Below are 19,576 nucleotides of genomic sequence, written 5' to 3'. Positions count from 1 at the left end.
TATCATTATGGAAATCTATACTAGAGGGCTTGTTAATTAGCACAAGGGCATTAGCAATTTTTTAAAGGCCATACAGGAGATTGAACCTAGGATCTCACACATGGAAAGCAGGCACTCAAAACACTTTACCTGTTCCCCAGCAATAATGTTTTTATTGTTGAAATAGTGATATTCAAGGAAAATATTTAGTTAGGAGTATTTGCATAGGTCTCATTTTCCTAAAAATTTTGAGTAAGAACCTGACAAGTGGGAAATGGGATTTGGAAACCTATTGGTCCTTTTCATAGACTGCATTCAAAGCCCCAGTTTTCCACTTTTCCATGTGCCCACATCCTTTGCCATCTGACTTTCCTGTTTCTCTGACTAAAGAGAATGAGTATATTTCTCTGCTCCTTCATTATTAATTTGGCCATATGAGTTGGTTTGGCCAGTGGAATGTTCATGAGAGTGATATACCAAAGCCTGAAATGGCATTTGTGCAGCTGGGCTTACCCTCATCTGTCTCCACTAATCCCATGAGAAGTACTTTCCCCAGGTAACTGCTTCTCTGTTAGCCTGGGCCACAAACTGAATTAGGGCAAAACTCAATCCATAGCTTGAAGTAATGTTGCTTTTCTGATTTCAGGAGAGATTGGCCAAATCCCTTCCTTAACCTGTCAACAGGTAGAAGCATGAGTTATATGTGCTTTTCTTTTTTTTAATGCTGTGGAGCTGTGGAGATTGTGTCTGTTATACAGCATGATTGTAGTAATGGCAAACTGATATAATCCAACATACACATTCACAGGGGACTTTATACTTGACAATTATGTTTGTCAGTTCTGTCCTTAAAGAATTCCTGAGTTCACCTTGGAATTAAGTCTTCATGCAGTGACAGTGAAAAAGTCTAAAGCAGAAATAGATACTTGTCCAAGCTACTGAGCAGGTCACATGGCCATTTTGTACATGCTTGCTTTTAAATATTTGTGTTTTATGCAGTACTTACTTTCTTTGATACCTTCTACTTGATACTAAGGAAATATAATTCCCAACTTCCTTTAAACCCCAAAGGTTATGAATAATTATCAAATGATCCTGGCATTTGCTGAATCGGCAATAGGCCTTAGGTCAGTTTGCAAAAGTAGAAAAGGACAGAGGTTTTCAATTTTAGAAAATCTTAGGTCTTTTCTCAGGAAAAATTTCAAATCTGCTTCATGAAAGATGCTCTATCTTTACACAACTTTGTTTTTCCTTCCTCTGCATATCCATGGAACTTATGTACAGAGAGGAGTTGTCTATTTTTGTTGCCCCCTTTCTCAAGTGAAAGCTTTTTTTACATATCAGCAGCTATTGTAACACACCTAATGTTGTGAGATAATGTTATGAGTTATATTTTTAATGTATACTATATTCAGAGATGTTTTCAAATTAAGATGATGAAAAATTTTAGTTTGTGAATTTCTGCAATTTAAGACAAGTTTTCTCAACATCTTTTTATACATGCTGTGTTTCTCACTTCTGGAATTGATTCTGCATTAGATTTTGCTCCTTCCCTCTTCATTCCGCACTTGCTAAATTTATGTTAGCTGCCATTTTTAAAAACCTCAGAACTGTAATTCAAGTTAGAAATGACTATCCCAAAGTTTCTTCAATTATTAAATACTCTGAATCCTCCAATTTACAAAACTCAATTTTAATTCATCTAATTTCTAAGAGAAATGCCATACAGCTTGTGTGTTTTTCTTTAAAGGTGGGGGAGCTCTATAAAAAAATATATACATCTGAAAAAAATCAAATAAGTGTAACTCTTATCCTAAAAGCCCAAAATAAATAAATTTACCTGCAAAAGGAAAGTGCTTGCTGGCCTGGACTTGAATGCCATTTGATATGAGGGCTAGTAAGGGTAAAGAATTTTAAGGTTATATCCACAATATCCTGAGACCGGCAGAAATTTATATGGAGATCAGGGAGATGGAAATTCTAATGTTTGCAGTAAGCATATATGTGGGAAGGAGTAAAGGGATCTTGCCATTATGCTCACAATTCCTGGAATATACTGAATACATGAGCAACACATATATTTGTAGAGTGGAACTCTAATATGAATGCTGATAAAATGAAGTTATCAGAATAATCAATAAAGTACTATTTGACTTTGAATTGCACAAAAGCAAGACTATGGTAGAACTTCTGTCTCAGAAATACCATTCTGGCTGTAAAACCAGGTGACCAGCCACAGATCCAAGTTGCTTCTAATATCAGAATTAGACATTTCAGCTGTGTCTAATCAATTTATTAATACCACATTTTGTTTTGCTGTTCTATAATTACCTTGTTCTCCTCAAATGAGTGATGTAAAAGAGACATATGAATTAGATTTGATAGCAGACCTGAGGATTATGACATGTTGAAACTTGAAGGAGATTTAGAGGTGTTACCAGGAGATGGCCAGATGGCCAGTTGATGGGAATTCTTGCTACATAACTTTACCTAAGTAAATTTACTGAAGTCTGAGGATGAAGCTCAATTGTGAGTTAAAGAAACAAAAATGCATATGGTCCAGAAGTGATCTGATTCTAATACAATTATTTTACCAGTTATTTGTACAAGGGAACAATTCCTGATCAAGAAAATCACTGTTTGGTATAAAGGGATTGTGGTGGCTTGGAGTTCTGTACCCCCAGAAAAAAACATGTTCTTAATCTTAATTGACTCCTGTGGATGTGAACCCATTGTAACTACATCTCATCAAGAGGTTACTTCAGGTAGGATGTAGCCCAATAGAATCAGGTTGGGTTTTAATCTGGAGTGAAAGAGAGAAGCTACAGAAACAGCCAGAAGCTGGAATTCAACAGAACCTGGAAGAGAAAGAAGACACTGCAATGTGCATTGCCTCATGACAGAAAAGCCAAGGACCAAGGATTGCCTTCGGCCAGCCTCAGAGCACCACAGTCTTCAGGGAGAAGATTCACCTTGCTGATGCTTCAAAATCATAAATCAATGTATTACAGTTGTTTAAACTTTATGTTATGTTTTAGTTTGTGAGAGAGCTGCTGAAGCAAAGTACCAGAAATTGGTTGGCTTTTAAAGGGGATTTATTCAGGGTAAAAGCTGATAGCTCCAGGGCCATGAAAAGTCCAAGTCAAAGAACCATCAGAGGTGTTTTCTCACCAAAGATCCTGTCATCCAGCCACATCGTGAAGCAAGATGACCACTGATCTCTGCAAGTTTCTCTTCCCTCCCCTCCAAAACCTATCACCATCTCCCAGAGCTCAGTTATGGGCAACCAGGCAAAGGCTTGTCTCTTTCCATCTCTTCTTTATCAGTCTCGACTGCTCTGCTTTCTCCCAGAGTTCAGCTGCAAACTATCAGGCATATGGCTCATCTCTCTCTGGTCCTTGAGCTTCACAGGGCTTCTGTTTACCTGCAGTCCTCTCTCTCACAGGCAGAATCATACTATGACAGCTCCCTTTTCCAGTCTCTCTCTTTTTGTCTCTGTTTATATCAGACACAGCAAGAGGGCAGAGACTTAACCAGAGTCACACCTCACTGGCATAGTCCAACAAAAGGGTCACATACCCACAGAAATGGATTTGTTCAAAAACAATCTCTTTTGGGAATTCATAAAATAATTTCAAACTGCCACATGTTAACAGCTGTAAAACAGTTATTTTTAGAAAACCAAATTACAAATCTATACTTGGGTAACAGTAAAGGAAACAGATAAAAATTTTTGATAATTTCCATCTATCGCCAAACAGGAAATACCACCTTCCTAATAACCCCATTCATATAACTGAGTGTCTCTTTTCCCTGGACAATCCTGGCAACATCTAGGTTTTTGCATTATTTTTCCTAAGTTAACCATCCCTTTTATGCAATTTTTTCCAGATATGATATAATAAATGATACTAAGTTACAATCATTCATAAGCCATGTATTCCTAGGATTAAGTCACTGTTTTATTTTTTATGAGAGACCTTGCAGGTTTACAGAAAAGTCTTCAGAAAATACCAAGTTCCCATATACCACCCTCACATTATTAACACCTTGCATTAGTGTGGTACATTAGTTACAATTGCTGAAAGAATATTATAAAACTATTAGTCCATGGTTTACATGAGGATTCCCTTTTTGTGTCTTTTTTTGTTTTTTTGTATACATTACTAGAACAGAATTTAAAATTTAAAATTATTTTGAGTAGCATGGTTATCCTTAAACTCAGTCACACCACATGTAGAAATTGATTATCTGTTTACCAATGACATAATCATTAATACTAATTATATCAGTTATATATGATTTTTTCACTAACTCTAAATGAAAAATTTTCTTTCTAAGTTTAAGAGCTATCTTATTTTCACTTGCATTTAGCATATACTCTCTACTAGTAACAATTGATGGATGTTTAGATGAGAAATGCTTATCAAATTGTTTTTTATTTTTTTAAGATTTAGTTTTTTATTTCTCTCCCCTTCCTTCTCCCCACCCCAATTGTCTGTTCTCTTTGTCTATTTGCTGCATGTTCTTCTTTGTCTGCTTCTGTTGTTGCCAGCGGCACGGGAATCTGTGTTTCTTTTTGTTGTGTCATCTTGTGTCATTTCTCCATGTGTGCGGCACCATTCCTGAGCAGGCTGCACTTTCTTTTGCGCTGGGTGGCTTTCCTTATGGGGTGCACTCCTTGCCCATGGGGCTCCCCTTTGTGGGGACAACCCTGCATGGCAGGACACTCCTTGTGCGCATCAGCACTGCTCATGAGCCAGCTCCACATGGGACAAGGAGGCCCGGGGTTTGAACCGCGGACCTCCCATGTAGTAGACAGACGCCCTAACCACTGGGCCAAGTCCGCTTCCCCGAATTGTTAATCACTAAAAATGTAAGCCTGAATGAAGAAAGAGTGCTTGACCCAAATAAAGTTTGAAAGTTTAAAGAGAAACTACAATATAGAGTGACTTATTTTCTATTTTTCCTCCTTTCAAGTACAAAACCATGTGATATTCCTTTTAGTTCTGTCAACTACACATTTTCTGAATATTTAAATTTTTACTTTTTCACTTACTGTAGGTTTCTCATTACAATATCATCTCATGAAATATGATTTTTAATTATTAACTGAGGCAGACAATGTTTCTCAGAACTAACACTACTTTTCCAACTGAAGAATACTAAGTTGCTGTATTATAAGTGCTTTCTGTCAGTATGAGAGTTGGTTCCTCCAATATCTGCTCTCCCAGTCTCCATTCTCAAGAGAACCATGGCAGATCTGGGGATAAGTTTTTGCCAAGGAGACCAAAGTAAAATTGCATTTTAGTTTCCTAGCTGCTAAAACAAATACCATACAACAGGAATTTATTGGCTCAAAATTTAGAGTCGAGGACAACATTCAAGCCTCAACAAGGTGATGTTTTCTTTCTGAAGACTGTGGGGTTCTGGGGCTCGCTGCCAGTGATACTTTGGTCCTTGACATTTCTGTAATACGACCATGCACACGGCAGTATCTTCTTTCTCTTCCAGCTTCCATTGACTGCCAGTTTCTTGATCTCCTGTGACTTCTTTCTTTTGCTATATTGAATTAAGGCCTACCCTCATTCAGTTTGGGCACATCTTAACCAATAACTTCTTCAAAAATCCTTTTTATAAATGTGTTCATATCCACAGGACCAGGGCTTAGAACCTGGACTGCTTTTGTGGGAGCCATGATTCAATCCCCACCATGTTAGGTACCATCTCTCAAAAACACTCTAAAATACAAATTTTTTCTACTTTGCCCCTTTTCCACCATGATTTTTCCTTCAGCCTTTCTGCCTAAAAATCAACCTTTACCATAAAAATAGAACACATACAAAGAATCATGGAGTGGAAGATCAAAGGAGAAATGCCCTTTTATGAGTAAGGAACATCCACACTTGACCAGGTCTGCCTGGACCCTAGGCCTCATTCAAATGGCAGAGAAATAAGCTCTATATTATTTAAGCCAACAATAATTTGGGTTTTTATTTACATTCAGCCAATCCCTAATCCTAACTGAGTCCTTTAAGTATCTAGTAAGAGTTATTCATTTGGATCACTTTGGTTTGATTCATATTTTGAAACTACCAATGAAAAATGATGTACACAATTAAGGGCACCCACTCTTTAAGAGATTCAATATCCAAATTCCTTAAAAAGAAAGGGAAAAATAACAAATGGCAAAGCCTGACTTTTTTTTTCTGCAGGGAAAGACTATCTACTACAGAACATAGGTACAGTCACCAGAACAATATACTCTCATCATTAACAATAGCTCATGATGTAGCTGTCGGACAGATAAAGAAGCCAAGGATTATGCTTAATCCCCTCACCCTTTCCTATAACTCCTATTACTCTGTGATACATGAAAGAACTTGCTGATTGAGGCTATATGCCCTAGGTACATGTACCAATCACACCACAGGCATGCACACACACACACATATCCATGTGCTCACACACATTCACACACACCTACACATTCAGACTACAATTTACAGTAGCTTGAAATTGTTGCCAAATAAGTGTAAGATAATATACTACACAAAATCTTAGAGACATACATGATCACAATGGAGTGGGATAAATGCAGTGAGTTCCCAGAATCAGAGAAATTTGAACATTGCCTAATGGTTAGGTAGTTTATAGATGAATGGAAAGGAAAGAAGGTGATTATCAATAGAAAAGAACATAAAGAAGCAAAAATGACTATATATAGCAGAAATTTTGTTTAAGAAAGAATGAGAAATGTGAAGGTTAGGCTAATGTGTCAACTCAGCAGGGTAATAGTTCCCAATTGTCTGGTCAAGCAAGTGCTGGGCTAATTTTAATACAAGGGCATTTCATGGATTTAATCATCAGTGAGTTGATTGTACAGATGGCTGGTTTATAATCAACTGAGGAGATTGTCATCAGCAATGAGTGATGTCTCATCCAGTCAGTTGAAAGCTTTAAAAGGGGAAGTGATTTCAGCATTCAGGGAGAGAATTCCCATCTCTACTTCTGACAGCCAGTGTATCCTAGAAGCACATCAAGGATCTTCCTAGCCTGCCCTGTGGAATTTGGACTTGTGCATCCCCAAGGTCACATGAGAGAATTTTATAAAATCTCATACTATTTACAGAAATCTCCTGTCAGTTCTGTTTCCCTAGAGAACCCTAATACAAGAAACTACTACTCTGTTAGGTTGGTAATAGCTGCACTGAATATGACCAGCATTCTGTGTACTTGATTTTCCTGGAAGCCATATGCCACACCTCAAGATCCTGAGAGTTATCTTTATAAAAAGCACTATTTTCTGAAGTATATTTAGCAAATTTGAGGGCCTCTTGAGATGATCTCTAGACAATAAAATGGATTCAATGAGCAAATAAATGTGTAAATGCTTAGTAATGGCCATCTATTAGTCTGCCCACCCAATAATGTTTGCTCCTTAGAAAAGCACTTACCGGGGAAACGGACTTTGGCCCAGTGGTTAGGGCGTCCATCTACCATATGGGAGGTCCGCGGTTCAAGCCCCGGGCCTCCTTGACCCGTGTGGAGCTGGCCCATGCGCAGTGCTGATGTGTGCAAGGAGTGCCCTTCTACACAGGGGTGTCCCCCGCGTAGGGGAGCCCCACGCGCAAGGAGTGCACCCATAAGGAGAGCCGCCCAGCGCGAAGGAGGGAGCAGCCTGCCCAGGAATGGCGCCGCCCACACTTCCCGTGCCGCTGACGACAACAGAAGCGGACAAAAGAAAACAAGACGCAGCAAAAAGACACAGAAAACAGACAACCAGGGGAGGGGAGGGGAATTAAATAAATAAATAAATAAATCTTTAAAAAAAAAAAAAAAAGAAAAGCACTTACCTTTACTTTTGTACATTTCAATTCTAAGACTTTAACCATATAGGAGCAGGGGCTCAGCCAAACATAATTTCACACCCACAGGTTATATCCTAAAGAAATCCATTTGAACAGTTGTTTATTTATTTATTTAATTTTTTTGGAAAAATGGTACACCAACCAATCTCCTTTTGTTGGCAAATCCCTTAAGTTTGGAAATGTTAGTGGCCCATTCCAAGACAAGAAGAAAAAACAGTCTATGAAACTAAAGTAATGCAACTGATAGAGAAAAACATAAAGTATGGAGGAAATACTCATAGTTTCCCTCTCTTTGCTTTCATTTCTACCTTGCTTACCTCTGTCATGAATCTCTGTAAAATGGGATCCAAAATTTTTAAAATATATTTATTTTAAAAAATACTTAGATTACATAAAATGTTACAAAAAATACATAAGGGATTTCCATATGCTCCACTCCCCACATCTCCCACTTTCCTTCACATTAACAACTTCTCTCAATAGTGTGGTAAACTCTGTAAAATTGATGAACACATTTTGGAGCACTGCCACTAAGCATGCATTATAGTTTCAATTGTAGTTTACACTCTCTCCCACTCAATTCTGTAGGTAATAGCAGGATATATAATGACCTATATCTGTTGTTACAATGTCATTCAGAACAATTCCAAGTCCTGACAATGTCCCCATATTACACCTCTTTTTTGCTCTCCCTGCCTTTAACATCTCCAGTATCCACTGTCTCCACTTCAATGATATAATTTCTTCCATTGCTACAATCATAAGTTTATAGTAGAATACCAGAAAGTCCACTTTAGTCCATATTTAATTCCCTGGTCCTGAGGATTCTGGGATGGTGATGCCTACTCCACCTCCAAATGAGAGGGGGCTTCGATCTCATATGGCTGATGGATGGGACTCTCTTGCTTGCAGTTGTAGACACTTTCTCTTCCTTGGTGTGGTGGTTGTCCATCCTTACCTCCTTGTTATTTGTTCTGGGTGAAACCAATGAACTGGCGGGTAGGTGTTGCAACTCTGCTGAGTCTCAGGACCCAACTGGCCATGGATGGCCTAGAGATTCAAGTCTCTTGGATGTACAGCTACCAACTCCAGCACCAACTATAGGTTAAAATAAAAGGGATGGAAGAGGCATGTGTAGAGAAGTCACATCTGAGTCCAACTCTGTCACACTCAGGAGAACAAACTCCTAAGTAGGGCTCACTGGCAAGGCACCAAACTCTAAAGCTATCTGCAATGATTGTAGGACACAGGTGTCTCCAGAGCCCTCAGGAGCCCTACTACTTGGGGTTGTATCTGCTTTGGCAACATATGAGATCCTGCTGAGACATGCATAAGTGTTACCTCTCTGATGACCTCCTGACTCACTTGAAGTCTCCTAGCCATAAACACTCATTTGTCTTTACCTTTTCCCCCTTTCATTCAAGGTCTTTTTTTCCAGTTGCTTCACCAGCTGGTTCTTGGTAGTAACCCCTCAGTGCCAAGGAGCCTCATTCCCAGGAGTCTTGCCCCTTGCTCGTGGGAAAGTAATGCATTTATATTCTAAATTTATCTTAGAGAGAGGCCACATTTGAGCCACATGGAGGTGCTCGAGAGGGTTCCATAAATTGACTCTTCCCTAATTCATTCCAACTGAGGTTCCTGTGTCTACAACCAAAATTAATGACTCAATACAGGCTATAGATATTCTCATCTCTGAAAGGTGAGCAATGCATATTAACATATACAAAGTCCTAAAATGGCTGTTAGGCTGCTTAACTCAATGTTTCCCCAAAATCATAAAAATGGAAGACTATTATTTCTTAGAGGGGTGGTTCTGCTGTACTCTTTCCCTGCTGTGCTAAACGAGACCATGGGTGACTTTTTGAAGCTTTTTGGTTTCGTTTGAGTCCCAGTTCTGATGGATAAAGCGGGGAATGCTGAAGTGACAAGAATTCTAATGCTGTACTTAAGCTTAGTAGGAAAGAGTATGATAGTGATTGGTGGCATCTGACATGGGGATTAGCATGTGCAGTGATGGTGTGGGTAACACAAATTTGCCCTTCTTAATAGTAAGGTAACTCCAGATGCTGGCCTTTCCCCTCAGCCATGAAAAGATGAATCTAATGAAAATAGAGGAGAGTTGGAAAGCAGATGTGACTCAAATGATTGAGCCCCTGCCTACCAAATGGGAGGTCCTGGGTTTGATTCCATGTGCCTCCTGGAGAAGAGAAGCAAGACAGTGAGCTGGCATGATTGGCAGGCATGGCGAGTTGACTCAACAAGATGATGCAACAAAGAGAAACAGAAGAAAGAAATGAAAGACACAACAAACCAGGGAACTGAGGTGGCTCAAGCAATTGAGTGCCTCTCTCCCACATGGGAGATACCAAGTTTGGTTCTTAGTACCTTCTAAAAAGAAAATAAGAAGATGAACAGACACAGAGAGGACATGACAAATGGACATAGAGAGCAGACAGCACATGCAAACAATAGGGGAGGATAAATAAAATAATATCTTAAAAAAAATAGAGGAGAGTTGGTCCAAGGTGCTTGTGCAAAACTTTTTTTTCTTAGGAACTGCCTTAGGTTCTACAATATACCAGAGATTGAAGAGTCCTTTTACATTGGGGCAGTTTCGGGTTCCTTGTATTATACCAACAGAATGTAATTCATGTGAGAGATGGAAAGATGTATCAAGAAATATTGTTCAAGAAGCACCCAATGAAAAAGCAACATTTAACAATATTTTTTCTCATCCAAGTGTATATATTGGTTATTCCTTCAAATAAGATCTCCTTTTCTTAGAATTTTATTCCCTTGTATGTTGGAGTTTACCTTTACATAAGAGATATATGAAAGAATAATTGTGAAAAAGATGCACATTAGATTGAAAAGGAGAGATTATGGAGGAGAGAACAAGTCAGGGGACATAAATGTTATTTAAAGCTGAAGATTCTATATCAGTCAATGTCTGGGCAGGAAACATTTCACACTCAAAGGGTAATTAGATAGAATTTAAAGAAGAACCTATATAATAAAGGGGCAGACAGCATTAAGAAAAATAAACTAGTACAGTGAAGCACTTTGGTATAGTAACAGCAGGGAGGTTTACTACTATTAGACCTGAAGGAAGACAGGAAAGAGCAATCACTGGAATCTGATGAGGACAAGAGCTGGATCTGGAGAAGGGCCTCCGAAGATGGGCTAAGACCTTCGATAGAGAAACTCGATCCTCCTTCTTCTGTGGATCTTGTTGGAAGGGAGCCTCCCCGCCCCTCCCCTCCATCCACTGCAAGGGCCTACCATTGCCCAAACCAAATGATGAAGGAGCCCCAATAATGCAGTGTATAAAAATGCAACCCCCAAGGCACGAATATGATGTCAGAAGAGAGGAGAGTGGATCTGGAAACATAAATAGAAAATATCCAGCATGAATGCTAAAATACCAGTGTTGCAGAAATGAATTTCAAGAGCATGCTGGGTGAGTTAAGCCAGTAATTTATTCAGGTAGGGAGGGAAGAGAAATTGGAGAAAATAACAGAGCAGGGGTCCTAGGTAGAGAGGAAGGGGCTGAAAAGTGATAAATAGGGCTGATTTGCAGGCTACAGTTTCCCATTATAGATTATAAATCCCCAGGTTTACTTGCATGGACATATAGCAGAGGGAAAATGGTGAAAGCAATGCACTGAGGGCAGACACAGGTCCACAGGTGAGAGAGCACACGAGTGAACTCAGGTCTGGCGCTGCTTTTTTTTTTTAATTTTTTTATTCATTTTGTAAAAATATTACATTTAAAAAATATGAGGTCCCATTCAACCCCACCACCCCCACCCCAGCAACACTCTCTCCCATCATCATGACATATCCATTGCATTTGGTAAGTATATCTCTGGGCATCGCTGCACCTCATGGTCAATGTTCCACATCATAGCCCACACTCTCCCACGTTCCATCCAGTGGGCCCTGGGAGGATCTACAATGTCCGGTAATTGTCCCTGAAGCACCACCCAGGACAACTCCAAGTCCCGAAAATGCCTCCACATCTCATCTCTTCCTCCCATTCCCCGTACCCAGCAGCCACCATGGCCACTTTTCCCACACCAATGCCACATTTTCTCTGTGGACCTTGGATTGGTTGTGTCCATTGCACATCTATGTCGAGAGGAGGCTTAGATTCTACATGGATACTGGATGCAATCCTCCTGCTTTCAGTTGTAGGCACTCTAGGCTCCATGGTGTGGTGGTTGACATTCTTCAGCTCCATGTTAGTTGAGTGGGGTAAGTCCAATAAATCAGAGTGTAGGAGTTGAAGTCTGTTGAGGCTCAGGGCCTGGCTTCTTAAACTACTAGTCATCCCACCCCTTTGCTAATGGCAGGGGAGGAATTCTAGCTGTTTACTGCTTTGATTGCTTATTTCCCCCATCAATCTCCCAGGAGGGTCCAATGGTAAAGTCCTTAAGGGATATCCAGGGCTTCTCCTGACTTCCAGAGGAAGTCTTCTTCAGAGAGGCAGAATCTTGGGGAGTGTTTTCTAGCAGCCATCTTGGGATTACTGATGTCCATGTGGACTTCTTGCCAGATTCCAGATCTGTCTATTAATTCCCTGTCTTACTAACCTGCTTCATTGCACCCTCAGAGAGTTTACCCTTTTAATCTTAATGGGGTGCTGAAGGGAAATGGTCATTCTTCTGTAGCTAGTTCCTGCTGGTTAGGGGCAGTAGGCCTTACCTGACAAGATGTAAAACCCTTTTGCTATTCTGCCTTGGAGGAAGATGGATCTGGCATCCTGTGTGAAGCTGGATGAAGTCTTCATATTGCTAATAAGATGTTGATTCTGCATGAAATAAACCTAATTAGAATTTTGAGAATATATAGTCCCACTAAGAGGACACTGGACCACAGAAGTAGAAAAGTCTAGGTGCCTGCAAAGGCTGCATTTTCCTGAAGTTGATGGAAAAGAGTATTTTTCCTTTAGTAGAATGACAAGAGGCATTGCCATTTTTAGTTAAGATACAGGAGATGAAAACAGACAAGGTTTTCTAAAAGGGTGTCTCCCTTTCCCTCCTAGAAATAGGCATTTGGGCTAGAGGTAGAGGAAACAATTGACCTTGACACAGACACTACTTAGTTTGTTTTTCTTGAAGAGGTATTTCAGGCTGTGCAATGACTGGCATTCATACATTCCATCAGGTGCTTCTGGTGAGCTGGCACTTTCTTCGGCAGCTAGTTTCACTCAGAATTAGTGCACCAAGCTGGAAATTCCTTAACTTTAACAGCTGTAGTAGTCATCAGAACTACAGAGTAAAGTTTCTTACATTTTAGTGAGGCTTGTTTTCTTTTAAAGCTTTGATCAGAACCTGGCTTGCAGGTCCTGGGTGAGGAAAGGTTGTCCATGGACTATCTCAAAGGGGCTAAGCTGAAGTGGGTTCTAGCCACTTCATTTACTGTTTCCTTTCCGGTGGGAAAACACTTAGCCCTGGTAGGATGGCATGTGGATCTTCCAGTTCTCCCCAGGGTATGAGTGGGACAGATTCTGGAGTAAGGGCTAGGAGGGAGACATGGGTTAAACACATTCATTAACTACTTAGAAAATGAAGTTTACCAGGACTTTTAACATGGTCAATGTCCTTCTGCATATGATCTAATAGAAATATCACCATAATCATCAAACATATATCTAGAATAGGATAAACATATAGTACTTAAAATAATTAATGTATTATTCAATGCATAAGTTTCTCTTTGAGCTGCAGTATATTTAAGTTACAGGTTTGTAATACCTAACATGTTATCCCTCCATGGGAGCAGGCCATAATGCCAGTTGTGTTTAAGTTCTACTCACAATATTCTCGTGATCACTGCTCCACTTGGTATGTCTCTCACACAGTAAACATGCTGCAGCACTGTTGACCTTAGAGAGAAGCTGGGAAGGTAGGTTTCAGTATTCCATCAGCCTGGTGCATGACACCCTTCAACACTGTGAAAGAGTGTCAGCTTGGAGGCAATATCCTTTGTATATTTGGCTATATTAAGCCAACATTGTCTGCTGCAGAAGTTTGAACCTGCAACATAGTTTCCATCAACTTCAGGAGAACAACCAGAAATGTAGTAGATACCCATTATTGTTTTAGGGGTTAGTGACCAACCCAGCCAATAACTCAAATGGAAAGGCAACCTGCAGTGTTTTGAAGGCCTGGTTAGAATGCACAAGAGAGTGTGACAATGCTGAAGTCTATCTCTTGATTTTTATATAGCTTTTAAACATTTCCAGTGCAATGTGTTACATATCAAATGAACTTTTTAGTACCTTGCTTTTTACTTCTACATTTTTACCATGAAAATACTAACTAGCAGGTATTTTACTTTAACAGTAAAGGAAAAACTACTTTTTAATCAAGGTATTTACTTTGACTTAGCAATACTAATTCTATGACATGCACTGAGGCTATCGAAGCCTCAGGGATACTGGTTTCTGTCATAAATTACCACTTTTAGGAACTCTGAAGTCAAAGCAGGAAGCCTCCTTTACTTCCCAGTCCTCAGAGATAACAGGACTCTGGTAGGCACTTGACTGGAAGAGCGGACATTAAACCCCAAGGGTCCAGTATTCCACTAGGCAGCAATTTAGTCCACACTTGGATTTATGAAAGAAAGCAGGGTCTCTAATACCAGTAAGAAAGGAGACAGGGATGTCTCAAGTTTGCTTTCCTCTGAGCCATAGGGGTAGAAATTGTTATGAAATAACCATAAGCAAAGGCAAGGGGTGAGGCTAGGCTTGAAGTGACCACAAATGAAGGTAAGGTCAGTTTAGGATTTACACATACAATAGTAGGTTTAGGCTAAATCCACCCAAATATAATTTCAGTTCTTATTCTTCTGCTGTTTTATAATATTAAGACATCTGTAAATAATCTTAACTCTGAGTTACAGTTTCTAGTAAGTTTTTACCTTAAAGTGAATTGGGTATTTTTATTAAATAAGCCACAAAAATATTATCAGTAACAACTTTGTGAAGTTTCTCTGCTTTTTCAGCAATTAAATAAATCCCACTTATGAGTAATGCATTAAATCCACTAGCAAGACAGTATGGACATTCAAAGACTCACTTTTAGGTTACCTTTTACTGTTATCCAATTTGTAGCAGGTAAACCCCAAATCTGATTTCCTAAGCACAAGAAAACTGACAAAGTTAAACACAGATTTCAAAGTTGAACAAAAAGTTATGCACAGATTAAAACAGGAGGGAATTTTATACCTTTAGCATTTCTAGAAACTCTTTGACCTTAACTGATGGCACATGAGGTTTATTTATTTTCCAGGAGAGATTTAGTAACTGGTCTGGATTTTGATCTCTAGGTACACCTTTTATAGGAACAACCGAGTTTAAACTTAGAAGTTTGAGGTTTATTTCCTCATTTCTTTAAGGAGACATGACATGAGGTACCTGGGCCTCAGATTTATCTGTTTTCTTTTCTTACACTGTTTTAACTGGGTCCTATACAGAGGCTGCTCTTGGCTATACTGTGGCCATGTAGACTAGCAGCAGGCAGAATTTTCTGATTCCTAAGACTCCTGTGGGGAGTTTGCTGATATGCTAGACACTGTGCCCATTACCCTAGGAAGATTGAAGAAGCAACTTTTAGTCAACTGTTTCAGCATCCCAGAGTCCTAGTATGACTAGAACTGTTCACCACTCCACATAATTTGGAACTGAAAATATGTCTTAGTGTCAACATTTAGAGCTGATCTGGCCCACAGGCATCCCTGAGTGGGCAACCTATGTTTGGTGAGGATATCTGATACTTCCTCTGGTGGTCAAATCATGCACCCAGGCCGAATTGGTGGCAGACTGAGCAGTGACCCCAAATCAGGCACTTGAGATGTCTGTCTCAGGGGATATTTGGCTGCTCTCTGAATGGATGGGCCCAAGTAATGGGAGCCATTCAGTTAACTGCTCTGGTTTTTGGCATCCCTTACCATTACAGGATCCAAGACTGACTGCACTGTTACCCAAACAGAAGTTCTGAATTAAATTTAAGGAAACATTTGGTTGCTCTCTGATTCACACCACCCCAGGGAATCACAGAGCTCCTGCCACTAGGCAGTCCCAGGGCCATTCTGGACTTGGGAGACAGGCAGAATAAATTTCAACCTGAAGCTGCCAAGCTGAATAATGCTTCTTCCTTCTATCTTTCCAGAAGTCTAAGACACAGTGTTAGTTCTATGACTTTACTATCTGATAGTTTCACAGTTAAGCCAGCCATCAAAAGGCTGTAAGTGATTAGAGGTTAATTGTTCTAGTTAACAGGCTTGGGGCCCCAAGGCAATAGCTTCCTTGCTAAACAAAGGCACTTTCAATTTTCACAATTTTTAAGACATTCCAAAGCATTCTAACACAAACCTGTGAAAAGAAATTCAGTAGTAAGAAGTAGAAAGGTAAAACATGGGTAAAGATCGGGGGTATCTTGGCTTGTGACCCCCCTGGGGAAGGGAACTCCCATGGAATCCACGTTGGCTCTGCCCACCGCCTTCTTACTTCATTCGCCCAGGTCCTGGTGGGAGGGGTAAGCCCCCAGGGCTTTCCACCATTGCCATGATGCCTCTGAGGGGAGAGGGCTGGAGAAGGCAAAGGCAGGCAGACCCGAGGACAAAAACCAAAGCTGCTAAAAGGGCTTGAAAAAGAAGCTTCACAGAGCCTGGTGCTCTGTCAGGGAACCTCTGTTTTGGCAGGGCCATGATTTAATCCTATGACACAGCCTTCCGGGCTGGGGTCAGATCTAACAAACCTGGCATGTGGCATGGACACAGATGCAGAGAATTCCCTAGCCCAGGCCCCTACCCTCCTGGTATTATGAACTTTGGGGGCTCATAGGCAAACACATTTAAAATAGACAACAAAAGGAAGGCATTAATTAAGGTGTAGGCCATAGTTTCACTCACTAATAAACTCCTGGACTGGCTCACTAAATATGTTACCAGATTTCATTTAGGTTCTTGGCTATGCTACAGAAATGAATTTCAAGAGCACACTGGGTGAGTTAGGCCAGTAATTTATTCAGGTAGGGAGGGGAAAAAAATGAGAGAAAATAACAGAGCAGGGATCCCAGGTAGAGAGGAAGGGGCTGAAAAGTGATAAAGAGGGCTGATTTACAGATTACCATTTCCCATTATAGGTTATAAATCCCCAGGTTTACTTGGGTGGCCACATGGTAGAGGAAAAATGGCAAGAGCAGCATGCTAAGGACAGGCACAGGTTCACAGATGAGAGAGTACATGAGCGAGCAAGCAGGCCTGGCACTGCTTTTTAAATGGCTAATTATCCCACCCCTTTGCTAATGGCAGGGGAGAAGTTCCAGCTATTCACCACTTTGATTGCTTATTTCCCCCATCAATCTCCCAGGAGGGTTCAGTGGTAAAGTCCTTAAGGAATATCCAGGGCTTCTCCTGGCTTCCAGAGGAAGTCTTCTTCTGAGTGGCAGAATCTTGGGGAGTGTCTTCTAGCAGCCATCTTGGGGTTGCTGATGTCCATGTGGACTTCTTGCCAGGTTCCTGATCTGTCTATTAATTCCCTGTCTTACTAGACTGCTTCCCAGTATGTAAACCAGAAATCTGAAACAATATATAAAAGAATAATACCTTCATCTCTGATCCAGGAAAGTGGAATCAACAATGGGTATATATATGAAACCAAAACAGAACTCCTCTTTATATAATCAGAGAATTAACTTGACCAGGTTTCAGAAACACTGGAGTAAAAGAACCCCTAAACCATCACACTCAGACGAAGGCATCCTCAAAGCAGGAACAGTGGAATTTGAAAATGAATTGCAAATGAAACGAAATGCATAGTAATGAGAACTGAGTACAGGTAACCAGTTTGGGCAGCAGTTCACAAAATTTTAAAGATATGTAGACATAAAACAAGAAATTCTATTTTTATTTGTTTAGTTTTGTCCCCTTATTTTACATTTAGGTAGCACTTAGCATATAAATGTACACTGTTATAAGTGATTTGCAACTGTTAACATATTTAATCCACTTAACCCTATTGCATAGATGTTAGAATTCCTTTAGGACCAAAAGAAATTCAGGGCAAGAGTAGTTCCTGATCTTAGAAGAAAAGGTAGGTGAGTGAGCTTCCTTGCTGACAGGCTACCTAATCAAGACAATTCTATTCTCCCAATTGAGGAAGATGGGTCACCTCAGATAGAATGACCCAGTCCTCATCCTACAAACAAGGTAGAAATGGTACTAGCATGTTAAATATTTCCTTAACAATATTCTCTTGAAAAACAAAGTACTCAAATTACATTTTCATTAAATTATTTTCATGCCCTCCTCCCATAACCTTTCCCATCCCCTCTGTTTTTCCACAGTGAAATTTGAGTTGACAAGATATCAGGTTAGCCATGTTCCATGGGTACCTTAGAATCCTAATTATTGGCTGACTTCCTAGGTCCATATAACACTGCTTTTCTCCCTCTCTTTTGGTTGTGGTTGTATTTTAGGGGGTAAACTCTTGGTGAACTACCTCCAAGCATTTATTCATATTGTTTCTACCACCTGGATTGTCCTTCACTTCCTATCTCCACAGTTAAAATGCTGTCCACTTTCAAGAAACAGCAAAAATCTTAGGTGCTTCATGAACACTTTATATTTCATAATCCTCAGCTAGAACTAGTGTTTCCATCTATTGAGATTTTTCTGAAAGTATGGTTTTTAGGCCACTCTCTTACAATCACACCTGGATTAAGACTAAAGATTTATAGGTCTACCCTAAAAGTTGTGGAATCTGAATCTGTATAATTAAGGACCCAGAGATTTTGATATTCACCCAAGTTTGAGAAACATTGTTCTAAATTATCACAGTATTTTTTCCTCTTCCTTTCTGTGGTACTCATCAGTTTTTACCTTGGAGTTTAGTTATTTTGCACCCATCACTAGATTGGAAGTCATCACATTTATGAGCCTTGGCTTCATGTTTGTATCCTCCACAATATTTAGTACATTGTTTTATATTAGGTAGGTATTTAATAAATGTTTTATTTTCATGTTTTTCTGGCAAGTAATAACAAAAAAATATATATTTTTCCAGAAATAGGTGCATTGTTCTAATCAATTTTAATGACTTATTTCTTTATAAGAAACAGGATTAGATAGATACAGAAAAATTAAAGAGATTGATGGCTAGAGAGGAGATATACTATATTTTTATACGTAGTTAGGAATTTTACTGCTTACCAGAGTAGCAGTGAAACATGGCATTTAAAATTTACTATTCAGATATTGATACAATCAGACTGAGCAAACGCAGGAGAGTGGTAAATATGAAAATAAAAGATTAAAGAGTCTAATATCCCTTGAGGTAAACAGAGATTCTGTCTCAATGACAGGAAAAGCTCCAAGGAATATGCTTCCAGTCTTTACCCCATGCTTCCCCCTCAGATCACTTAAAAAAGAGCCCAACTGCATTGTCTGCCTCCTTTTGAAATTAAGTCTGCTTCTGGCAGAGCTAGGCTCAAAGGGACCAATTACAGGGAATAGGGGATGGTTATTTCCTTTTATAGTCCCTCGGCTCAGTAAAGTTAGCTTTCCTTTCTCAGACCTTCCAAAGGTCTGTCTTAGGACTGTAAACCTACCTGGGCAGAACTGCTTTTTTGCTTATAATTCCCTAAAGTACCTCACCCAGTGCTCTCTGTACCACACCCAGATCCTTTAATAAATTATTAATGAAGATGAGGATAAAA

Source organism: Dasypus novemcinctus, chromosome 14, assembly GCF_030445035.2.
Source record: "Dasypus novemcinctus isolate mDasNov1 chromosome 14, mDasNov1.1.hap2, whole genome shotgun sequence".
NCBI lineage: Eukaryota > Metazoa > Chordata > Mammalia > Cingulata > Dasypodidae > Dasypus > Dasypus novemcinctus.
Note: the sequence above shows the minus strand (reverse complement) of the source record.